At 43.2% G+C, this 12,332-nt stretch overlaps 1 long non-coding RNA gene across 1 annotated transcript; it reads right to left on the minus strand.

Moving 5' to 3' along the window:
- Nucleotides 1–557: 557 nt before the first annotated feature.
- Nucleotides 558–2,664, minus strand: LOC148910341 (uncharacterized). Its single transcript, XR_016120115.1, has 3 exons — nt 2,559–2,664; nt 1,697–1,743; nt 558–811 (listed from the first exon to the last, which is right to left on the minus strand). It is a non-coding gene; the product is annotated as an uncharacterized LOC148910341 (long non-coding RNA).
- Between the last annotated feature and the right edge of the window lie 9,668 nt (nt 2,665–12,332).

Raw genomic sequence — 12,332 nt, forward strand, 5'->3', positions numbered from 1 at the left:
CAACACTCATGCAGGGTTCATGAAGGAGGAAAGGTAAGGAGAAAGAAAGTGCTGCTTTTGTAATTACATCTACAAATGGTTAGACTTTTAGACCCTGCCAGTGACCACCCTCAGTACCTACACCTCATACTAACCATCTCTCATGATTGTAAATTGCATAAAAAGCAATCTGGAATTCACAACTCAATGTAAAAGCGCCTTTGATAATATCCATTGAGAAAGGACGCTAGGTGAATCAGTACCGACAAGGTTACAGTAAATCAATATTTATTTATTTATTATTTAGTTAGTTAGTTAGTTAGTTATCTATTTATTTATTGTTATTATTTATTTATTATTATTATTATTATTATTATTTTATTCATTTATTTATTTTTAATTAATTAATCAATTTGTTTTATTTATTTTTTCCTAAGCGCGCGCGAATTTGTTTAATTTAATGCGCGCGCACATATGCCATGGTTTGATCGCGTTTTTCTTTGTCAATATGTAATGTTTTTTATTTCCCTGAGGATAGCCGAGTAGGCCGAAAGCTCGGAACATATGCATTAAATCTATGGTTGGTAAGACAAATTATCATGAATTATAATTCAGTTTTCACAGTCATACGACATCTAAATGATAAATCGTTATTGAATATCAATTATTGATTATTAATGACAAATAGACCTTGATTCTCACAACAAGATACAGCACCCAAACATTGATTGTTTCTTGATGGTCGCCGGGGCGTTTTTCACAGCTTCAGATACTTTTTTAGCTTCTTTGTCTGCCGCTGTAGCGTGTTTAATAATGTCTGGACGGTTGATTCCTTGTGATAAACAAATATTGATATCTAATATTTAATATAGGATATGTATCTAATTATTAAAGATTATTTAAGATTTATAGCTAACACATTAGTCAAATCCAACTAGTTGGTCTATCATCAAATGCTGCGTTCTCATTGCATGAGACATTTCAAGTACTTCTAGGATTTAATAAGAAAACTAGTTGTAAAAGACAACGTTTCGCCGTCATCTCGACAACATCATCAGGTCTAATGAAAACTGTAAAACACCTGAGATGTTGTCGAGATGAAAGCGAAACGTCGTCTTCTACGACTAGTTTTAAATTTTATTATATAATTACCAATGAAATATCTATTTTTCTCTATTTCGAAAAATTGATATCTTCACACGTGAAAATAACATGTTATTTTCACGCGTGAAAACAACACCATTGCGATGACTATTCAATTAAAATACACGGAAAGAATTGCCTGAAAAAGCCAAAACATACTTCATTGATAATTATATAATAAACAGAATATTACATGGCCGCTTGGAGATACAAAATCTATCTTCTCGTGTTGAAAATCGCACACTCGTTCGCTGCGCTCACTTGTGAGAGATCTTTTCAACACTCGAAGATAAATTTCGTATCTCCGCGCGCCCATGTAATATCCTCTGAGTATTCCTAAGAGTTCCTTTTATCAAACTTTTAGAATTAAAATATTAATTTAATTGATTAATCGTAATTAATTTAATTAATTTTAAGAACTTTTAAAATTCAAATTAATATCAAGGATTTTCTTATTCGCTTGACAACCTGTCATTTTAATTTTTTTAAATTATCCCGCTGGATTTCTATTCTTCAATTAAATGTGAGCTTAGAATAAATAAAACAAAAAGAAATTCAGTTGTCTAGTACTTACCGATGTCGTCTTTTTGCTTTTCGAGCTGTTTATCTTCTTCGTTGTATCTGATTTAAAAACAACAAAAATAAGGCAATTTAAAATGGGGATCGGCTAGGTCTGGACTGGTACAGCCTTTGGACTGATCTAAGTCAGGGCATGGCTAACTCACAGATCGAAGCTTGAAACAACCTCTGGGCTGATCTAAGTCAGGGCATGGATAACTCACAGATACAACCCTAAAACAACCTCTGGGCTGATCTAAGTCAGGGCATGGCTAACTCACAGATCGAACCCTGAAACAACCTTTGGGCTGATCTATGTCAGGGCATGGCTAACTCACAGATAGTAGTATAGGGGATGGGGGTTCCAGCGCAACGACCACCGGAGGATTACCCGTCTAAAGTGAGTTCCTCGATTCGTACCGCGATTACCCGCATCCCGTGTCTATGTAGTTAAATATGTTAGTCTATACATGGAGTGCGAAGATTGTAAAGAGTTTGCTTATGATTTCTGTGTAAAGTGCTTGAAACCCAAGTTTGTACCTACTAAGCCAAATAAGTATATTTGTTGTGGTAAGAAAATGCAAATAGAAGACGACACGTCAGCACAGTGTTACGAGTGTGGTAAGAATATTCGTAATGCCGTACCAAATGCTACCAGAGAGCAGTATTACGCCAATGGAGGTCGTAAGAAAACACCTTATAAGAGAATAAAATACTTTAGGGACTGGATGAGTCATATCCAAGGTTTACGACCGGTATATTTAAACAACGAAGTAAAGAAGAAAATCATAGACCACTTAGAAGAGCCAACCCCACAAAGTCTACGGAAAACGCTGAAAAAATTAAAACTAGGAAAATATTACAAAGACATCTCTTACATTTTGTCTGAAATTACCGGTAAGTCTATTCCTGAGGTTTCTGATATGAGCAGAGCCGAGTGGATGTTTTGTCGGCTGGATAAGGATATTCCTTATTACCCTGACGTAATTTACGAAATATTTTACAAAATAAACCCCAACCACCCACTGTTAGGATGGATTCCAAGAAGATAGTGGATCTTATGGCATAAGATGAGTAATTAGCATAAATCTTATGGCATAAGACGATTACGTCACATGTTTTCGGCCAATCAAAACCTTCACAATTTTCTTTCACAATTTTCTTTCACATTTGTGAAAACGTTTCACATTTGTGAAATTAATTTGCATATGAACCTGACAGCCGGCGTTCGATATGTAAATAGAACCCTGTCACGATATTTACTGAGCAAGCTTTCTTTGAAGCTCTTCTTTTGCCTCCTGGTAGATCTTTTTGCGAGATTCCTCGGAAAGATCTTTTACGACTGTTTTTTTATTCCTTATGTCCGTCTTTAATTTCTCGTATTTGTCTTCTTCGGTCAGAATAAGCGAGAATTCTACGTCGTCTATCTTTCTGTCACGCAAAGCCTTTGAGACAAGATCGGTAATTGTATTTACTTTAGCCGTTGACAGAGCTATTGTCGTGTCATGCTTGGATATCTTGCTTGACAACTGTTTCATAATACCCGTAGCAACAGCAGAAATAATACCACAGGCTGCCCCAACGCCGGCCAAAGGAACTCCAACGATTATTCCCGGCCCAGTAAGCGAAGTAGCAACGCCGGAGCCCGTTAACACAACAGATATGGACCCTGAAGTTATCGCAATCTTATGTAGCGTACTCCGGGCTCTGACGTATTTCTTCCTAACTTTTTCGTAGTGTTTTGTTTGCCCTTCCAAGTAAGCCAGGATTAAATTTGCTTTATTCAGACGAAAGTTTTCAGCGTTTAATTCGTTAGGTCCCTCCCTAGGTAAATCAGGATAAAGTGGAGGTGCTGATGGTATAACATCCATTATATATACTAATGTACGACGCTTTTGGGAATGATATTGAGGAGCAGCCACATCACGACAACAGGGATTATGCCAACTGGAGAGCATTTAGGAAGATGATTCCGCATGCAGACCCTAGTAAGTTCGAAAGAAGACCCGATGGGATTTACTATAAAGGCTCCAGAATGTACAGCAATGCGGACTTGGAGCCAAAGAACCCAAAACCCAAGCATAAAGAAAGGCAGCCTAATTTTCCAGAGAATTTATTACCGGCAACGGAGGATTACCCATTTTACGATAACAAAGGCGGCGCAAATGACTTTGCTAAGATGGTTACCTCCTTAGAAATCCCCGTGGGTTCTACGACTTTCAAAATAAAAGTCAGAGACATCTTTAGAGAAACTGCCATGAAACATACCTCAGGGAAAGAATCCAGAGAATGGTTATCAGGTCCCAACATGCGGTATTGGCCGCAGCAGTTAAACTTTGCTGTCTGGGCTGCTACTAAAGGATGCGGTATAGCCGCGGACATGTTCCATATTCCTTTCCTGCGATTTCATGTTGCTTTTACTATTCGTAGGATATTGTTTGAGTTAGGAGCGCCGCTTCCTAGTGACACTATCTTTAAGCCGAAGGATAACAAATATGACAAAGTCGCATGGGAGCGATTAAGGAATGAGTTTAAGCTTACCAACCCCGATTTTCGCAACAAAGAGGGTGCCGCCCATGGTTTAGGAGAGACTTACACCTATGCTTCGTATGTTGGCGCCAGCATAGAAACTCCGGGTATGGGGTATCCTAGCAGATGGGAATTCTCCGACTTAGGGGGTAAAGCGTCAAAAGGTGACTTGATTTACTTCATAGAAAGCAAAGAGAAATATCCTTGGGCGCCTTTCTTTGCCGCAAAGGGCATTGGACTGAAAAACCTAGCAAGGATTAACCGCAGCATTGAAGCCTTTGTTTACTGCATTCTAGGAGCACAGGTTAGCACTCGCAGCCCCATCGTAGATGCCAGTGGTGCGTCACAGGAAACGCAACAAGTATTCCTTGTCCTCTTCGAAAGCGCTGTTATCGAGAATGAGATTTCTAAGTCAGTTCAAAGATATCAACTTGCGGTGCAGCAATCTAAAGTGCGGCTAGATTACGCCTTGTCGCCCGGTTGTTGGCTAATGCCAAGTAATTTGGTCATCAACGCCGATTCCATCGTGGGTTACAACAACAAACTTCGACAAGCTACTAAGGATATGAAGTTTGGGGTGAATGACGTGAACTCTGACACTCTTAGGAGCATCCCCCATTTCGTGGAGAAGCCTAAGAAGGAGCACGTAGAAAAGCCCACACCAAAGAACGTAAAGAAGAAGGTCCTGCCTGCGATACCTGAGGAATATGACCATAACTTACTAAAAGCCGGCTTAGCAGCTGCAAGCATTGGTCTGAGCTATTATATATGGCGATGAACAACCCCCACGTAGCTGGAGTAGATTGTGTTTATACGACTTACACAGGCGAGAAAAAATACACCCAGGCGGCTTGGGTTGATGTCACGGGCATGTCCGTGAATTTGAACTACTCGGGAAAGAAGTTAATCCTTTGTAGTATTTGCATTGGCACGAGTAGTCACGCCAACGTGGGCTTCAGGTTCCTGGATGACAATGGCATACTGCAGCCTATGCGTGTGAAGACAAACAACAGGGAGCCTGCGCATTTCTCCGTAGAGCCGCCAACGAATAGCGCTGAGAATCTTACGACTTGGACTTTTCACATGGTTGCTAACTGCCATGGGAAGGTAAAGCTGCAAATACGCGTAGACGACACTGGGAGCGTTTGCGTAAATAGCATAGAAAATCAAAGGGATACGACCTATAACCACAAGACCATAAGCACTCTTACGGTGCTTAGCCTTTAGAAGCAAATTTATTTGCTGAAATATATGAATCCACATTGGAAGGAAGCCCATTACGCTTATTACTTAAGGGATGAGCGGTATACTGACCACGCCTGGCTCGATATTGGGATGTGGGTTGAAGTTGGAGGTCTTGCGTTGATCGTTTGTAGCATTAACGTTACCTCGGGGCGGGCGGGAATCATAGGGTTTAGGTTGGTTGACGAGAATGATGAGCCCTTAGCTCCTTATAGGGCATTGACCAACAATCGAAGTCCTACTCATTTCTCGGCGCAGCCATATCCATTTAGTGCCGAGGCGTTTTATATGGCTACGTTTCAAATGGTAGTCAATTGTAAGTATGCTAAGTTACAGATTTACCCTGACAGTAAAAGCAATCTTGGTTATTATGCTTTCATAAATAGCACGGACGGATACGCTAACACCCCCGACAGGACCTGGCATCATAAGACCATTTCTACTATGACCGCCATACCACTAGTTCCGCATTATCAGGGCGGCGCGAATACTATCTTTACTTATCCCCAGTCGAGGACGCCTCGGACACCCGACAACGATAAGCCCGACATAATACATAAGGATAAGATTAACCCTTCATCTTCTTCAGGAGGACCACCCCAATAGCTACTACGAGGATCCAAATGTTATTCCCCACGAACTTTAGCAGTTCGCCGCCGGCCCTAAGTGCCAAGGAAACAACCGAACCCAGCAGCCCAGGAAGACCGGCTGCCATCTTTTTTCCCAAGTCCGTTAGTCCCTTACCTAACTTGCTTACGCCCGCGCCTGTAGCCTTAAGCGTGGATAGGATAACTCCTACTACGGTGCTAATAGCAACCGCAAATGCCAGCGGAATACCATACTTCACCAGAGCTCTTTTTACCTTTTCCTTGGTGGTAAGCCCCAGCTCTTTTTCCAGGTTTTCCTTTTGAGCCCGCAATTCCGCAAGGCGTATTTCAAGCGTATCTACTTCCTTTTGAGCTGCTTCCCTTTCTTCCTCGGTACGAGTTTGGTCCTCGATTACTTCTTGCTGCCGCTCTATTTGCCCCTCCAGGTCTTCGATGGCCTGATCTCTTTGCCGGATTTGTTCCTCCTTAGTATTGATTTCGGCCATTAACCGCCGCCTTTCCACCAAAGAGCCAGCTATGGTGGTTTGTAGGTTTTCGGTATCGTCTCTAATTAAGTCTAACTCTTGCAGGGCGAGGTTAAGAGCCCTTTGTGCTTGATTTCTTTCACGCCGAACTCGGGTTCTTTGGTCTACAAGCTCACTTATTTCTTGATTTTTAAATTCGACTTCCCTCCTATGCGCGTCGGCAAGCCGTTGGTTTTGCTTCATGTATTCCTCCTCCCTTTCTTCCAACGTTTCTCGTAGCGCGTCCACCGAGGCGCCTGAGTTTTTAGCCTCCTCCAAGTCCCTTTGTGCTTTATCCCTATCGCGCAGGGCTTTATCCAACTGGTTTCTCATTTCTACCATTCTTTCGTTACCGAACGTTTTTTCGGTATCGACAATTAGCTGAGTTTGCTTTGCGTATTCTTCCTCCCTTTCTTTTAACGTTTTTTGCAGTTCGATAGCGCGTTTTTCTAGCGCAATCCTTTTGTTTAATGCTTCCAAGCCTTCTAACATGCTTCGGGTAGCCTCTTGGAAGCCCCTTAATCTTGCCACGTTAACCTTAACCGAGCCAGCATCGTCGAAAAGGAGCTGTGGTTTTGTCCAGCGGTCTTTGTCGGGATACCTCAGGTCTTGAACGCTTATGAGGACTTTACCGTTGCGCTCTGTGAGTCTTATGCCGTCGGCATCGAGGTGGGAATAGCGCTGCGCTAGCTCTTGCTTTGCCCACTCTACGGTTTCCCGCGCGGTTGCCTCCTCCGGCTGCTCTATGTTTTGAAGCTCTAAGTACTCAGGAACGGGTTCATTAGGCTTCTTAGATATCCACTTATCTCTTAAGGCAGCTTTGAAGCGTTCCCATCTACCACCATACTTATTTTCTAGGGCTGCGTCGTAAACCAGGGGGTCGGTATCCGCGCCTTTAGTCCATGCGTCGAATTCGTCGTCGTTAATGTCGACTTGGCCTTCTTCGGTAAGGGGATCAAAATCCGTTCCTTCTACTTCCATTATATATGATAAGCTCAAAGTTAAATCCCAACGTATTACCTTAGCAGGTTGGCGGACTGAAAGCAGAACGCACCTTTCACCGGGTTACATTCACACCTTCTAGCGCAAAGCCAGGAGAAACCTTGTACGTAGGCGTGCCCCGCCTAACGGATAACCTAGTCTTAGTTCCTGGCACCTTGGCTTTAAGGTTCGACCTAGCGGTGCAGTCAAGCCCAACAGATGAAAGGATTATCGTTAACAACGTGGGTCGCAACATTGTTTCTAAGATGCGCGTAAAGTTCGCCGGGGAATCCTTGCTGGACTTAAATAGGTACGATCTGTATACCACGTACAAAGACTTATGGTTAACAGCATTTGACCGCGCGCAAAGGATAGAACAAGGAATTGGTAGTGTCATTCTACGTAAGGTCCGCACACCTACGAAAACGCAACCTACTGACGGCAGCGGAGAAACCGCAGTGGCAGACGCAAAGCGAATAAAGACAGCCTATGGTAGCAAGTATGTCATACCACTGGACTTTGAAGTGATTACGAATCACGGTGTGTATTACCCAAGACAGTTATCCGAGCTACAGTTTGAAGTAACCTTAGCAGATGCTAATAACGTCATTGGTGGGCTGACCACTGCACTTACCAAAACAACCCCATACTCTATTACCAACTTAGAGCTACAGTACGAAACGGTGTACAGCGAAGAGCTGGCCCGTAGCGCTGGCATGGAATACAGCTCCGGAAAGGCATTCCTTTACGACCACGTAGTGATGTATAAGACATTTAGCTTCTTGGATAAGACGGATGAGGTTATCAATCAAAGCATTAACCTCCCGCGAAGAAGTCTCACGGGGTTAATGCTGGTGTTCGCCAAACCCTACGAGGCCGGTAAGCGCGACTCCGAAGCCTTTCACAACCCTAACATTACTAACGTCGGCGTGAATATTAACGGCGTTCCAAACAAGGTTTACTCCCAGGGGATAAAGCCTGCAGACGTGTACAGGGAGGCAATGCGCAAGTTTGGCGACCAAATTAGCCCTGAGGAATTCTTTAACGATAAGTACGCGCTGTGGATTGATATGCGCACCATCAACGACGAAGACCTACATGGTCAGGGTTTACGTCTAGTAAACACCCAGGATGGTATAACATTGGAGATCAAGCGCACCAAGAACGCCAGTGCGGGCGACGGCGACAAAATAAACTGCTACGTTTTCGTAGTCTCAGACGCGCAACTGAGCGTGGAAATGAATCAGCTAAAGAGCGTTGCCTACTAGGCTCGCGTTCCTTGAGCCAAGCGAAAGGATAAAAAAATATTCCTTACGTATAATATGCTTCGCGTATTTCAAAACAACGAAACCAAACTGCAATGCATAGTGCAAGGCGACAAGCCTTACTTTAAAGCAAAGGAGGTGGCGTCTGCGTTAGGATACGAAAACACCAAAAAAGCTATTAGTGACCACGTCTCTGAAAAACATAAGAAAAGGCTGAGTGAGTTAAGGGTAACGAATCGCATCCCTTCTACTATTCACCCACATTCAGTGTTCATATCCGAACCTGGGTTTTATCAATTAATATGTAGTTCAAAGATGCCAAAGGCAGAAGCATTTCAGGATTGGGTATTCGAAGAGGTCCTACCCGCGCTGCGTAAGGACGGTCGATATGCGATAGAAAAGCGGTTTGACGGTCCAAACAAGTTGGTATTCAAAATAGAAAATGAGTTTGACCTGCATAAAAAGGTAGTGGACTACATCCGCAGGTTTTACCCCCAAATGCTCATAGCCCCTGGTCTAGGCGAACTGCAGGATTCGGACGGCAAACGTATAAAGTGTTGGCAGAAAGGATATCAACGCGGTCAGCCCAACCTGCTCATCTTGAATGCGCACACCCATTACCGTGGATTCTGCATCGAGCTGAAGACTCCAAAAGGCAACGGGGTATTATCCGAGGATCAGCGACTACTCTTACAGAGGTATGAAGAAAACGGTTATAAGGTAATGATTAGCAGCGACTACGACGTCATTTGCAGGGAGATCACAGAGTATGCAGAGCGCCTACGAATTCCTTGCAGGTGGTGCTGTAAGGCCTTCAAGACCTCGGAGACCTTGGCAACGCACTTAAAGATATTCCATAGGTATAATGAGCCTGCGGCAAATACATTGGCGAGATCTAATAGAAGGTATTGCGTATGAAATAAAAAATTATGTCGTCTTCGAGGATATCAACCGCTTGCGGCTGGTCCTCAAAGACAGTGACGGCATAGAGTATTCCCTGTGGGCGCCTGATAGGGTCAGGTACGTCATAGTAGTATAGGGAATGGGGGTTCCAGCGCAATCTCAACACGGGGTAAGACCCGTGTCAAAAATCCACCTACGGAAACAACCCACTCCAAGTGTGGTTGGGGGCAACAGCGCAAATATGTTAGTCTATATATGGAGTGCGAAGATTGTAAAGAGTTTGTTTATGATTTCTGTGTAAAGTGCTTGAAACCCAAGTTTGTACCTACTAAACCAAATAAGTATATTTGTTGTGACAAGAAAATGCAAATAGAAGACGACACGTCAGCACAGTGTTACGAATGTGGTAAGAATATTCGTAATGCCGTACCAAATGCTACCAAAGAGCAATATTACGCCAATGGAGGTCGTAAGAAGACCCCATACAAAAGAATAAAATACTTCCGAGACTGGATGAGTCATATCCAAGGTTTACATCCGATATATTTAGACAACGAAGTAAGGAAGAAAATCATAGACCATTTAGAAGAGCCAACCCCACAAAGTCTACGGAAAACGTTGAAAAAATTAAAGCTAGGGAAATATTACAAAGCTATTCCCTATCTTTTGTCTGAAATTACCGGTAAGTCTATTCCCGAGGTTTCTGATATGACAAAAGCCGAGTGGATGTTTTGTCGGCTGAATAAGGATATTCCTTATTATCCTGATGTAATTTACGAAATATTTTACAAAATAGACCCCAACCACCCCCTGTTAGGATGGATTCCGAGAAAATAAAAATGCAAAACTGGCGTTTATTTTGCCAGAAACCCCACTGGGGAATGCATCGCGCAGAACACCAAGCTATCCCCAGTGGGGTTTTTTGCATTTTGGGCTTACGGGGCTTATTTCATCCCGCGCCAGAGGCCCTCTAGTACGTACACATATATCTTTCTTACGACCCACCAGAGGGTGAACTCCGGACAGCGTCCCGAGACACCCCCTGACTTTTCCAACTTTTCCTCACGAAACCCCCCATCGCGGGGTTGAATCGCACTTTCTACCCCTCCCCCCACGGTTGCTGTGAGTGTGGGGAGGCTTTTTTTTTTCACTCACAGCAACCGGTCCAAATGCGTCTACAGCGAGGCTCGAACTCGGGACTTTAGGCCTCCCCAGCTCCAAAGTCCCACGATCACGAGCGAACGCCAGACACATCTGGACGCTTATGTATGTGAAAATTATTATATTTAATCTGCATAATTTCTAGACTGACGTTCGATATGTAAATAGAATCCCATCACGCTCTTTTCGAAGCAGATGTTTACTGAGCAAGCTTTCTTTGAAGCTCTTCTTTCGCTTCTTGATAGATCTTTTTGCGAGATTCCTCGGAAAGATCTCTTACGACTGTTTTTTTATTCCTTATGTCAGTCTTTAATTTCTCGTACTTTTCCTCTTCGGCTAAGATAAGCGAGAATTCTACGTCGTCTATCTTTCTGTCACGCAAAGCCTTTGAGACAAGGTCAGTGATCGTATTTACTTTAGCCCTTGACAGAGCTATTGTCGTGTCGTGTTTTGATATTTTGCTTGACAACTGTTTCATAACGCCTGTTGTAACAGCCGAAATAATACCGCAGACGGCGCCGACGCTAGCCAAAGGAACTCCAACGATTATTCCCGGTCCAGTAAGCGAAGTAGCAACGCCAGAGCCTGTTAACGCCACGGACATGGAGCCGGAAGTTATCGCGATTTTATGTAATATGCTTCGGGCTCTAGCATACTTTTTCCTGACCTCCTCATAGTGCTTCGTTTGACCCTCTAAGTAAGCGAGGATTAGATTTGCCTTATTCAAGCGGAAGTTCTCGGCATTCAATTCATTGGGTTTTGTAGGTAAATCAGGATAGAGTGGAGGTGCTGATGGTATAACATCCATTATATATACTAATGTACGACGCTTTTGGGAATGATATACAGGAGCAGCCACATCACGACAACAGGGATTACTGGAATTGGAGGGCCTTCAGGAAGATGTTTCCGCACGCGGATGCTAGTAAGTTCGAAAGAAGGCCCGATGGTATTTACTATAACGGCTCCAGAATGTACAGTAATGAGGATTTGAAACCTACGCTGGTTAATCAGATAGACGATCAACTGAAGAATTCTGGTTATGTTGAACATAAGCCTAAGCCAACATATGTTGAACATAAGCCCGTGCAAGGTTGGTCAAAGGAATTATTGCTGGGTACCAGTACTTATCCGATACCCGCAGTTTCATTTGATAAACACCCAAGCTTGGACCTAACGCTGAACATGCGGATTTCTAACAAGCATTCCTTTCCGTTAAAGGTGCGGGATATCTTCAAAGACGTACCCATTATTCATACCACCGCTAAGGAATCTCATGAATGGTTAAGTGGTCCTAACATGCGTTATTGGCCGCAGCAACTAAACTTTGCAGTTTGGTGTGCCACTAGCGGCTGTGGGGTAAGCGCAAACTTGATGAAGAATTCAATATTTATGTTTCATTTTCACTTCACGGTTAGGAGAATACTACATGAGATGGGCGTTACTGCATTACCGGGAGA

Source organism: Actinia tenebrosa, unplaced genomic scaffold, assembly GCF_029948245.1.
Source record: "Actinia tenebrosa isolate PJP-AT-01 unplaced genomic scaffold, QUT_ActTen_1.0 PGA_scaffold17__23_contigs__length_9995812, whole genome shotgun sequence".
NCBI classification, from domain to species: Eukaryota; Metazoa; Cnidaria; class Anthozoa; order Actiniaria; family Actiniidae; genus Actinia; species Actinia tenebrosa.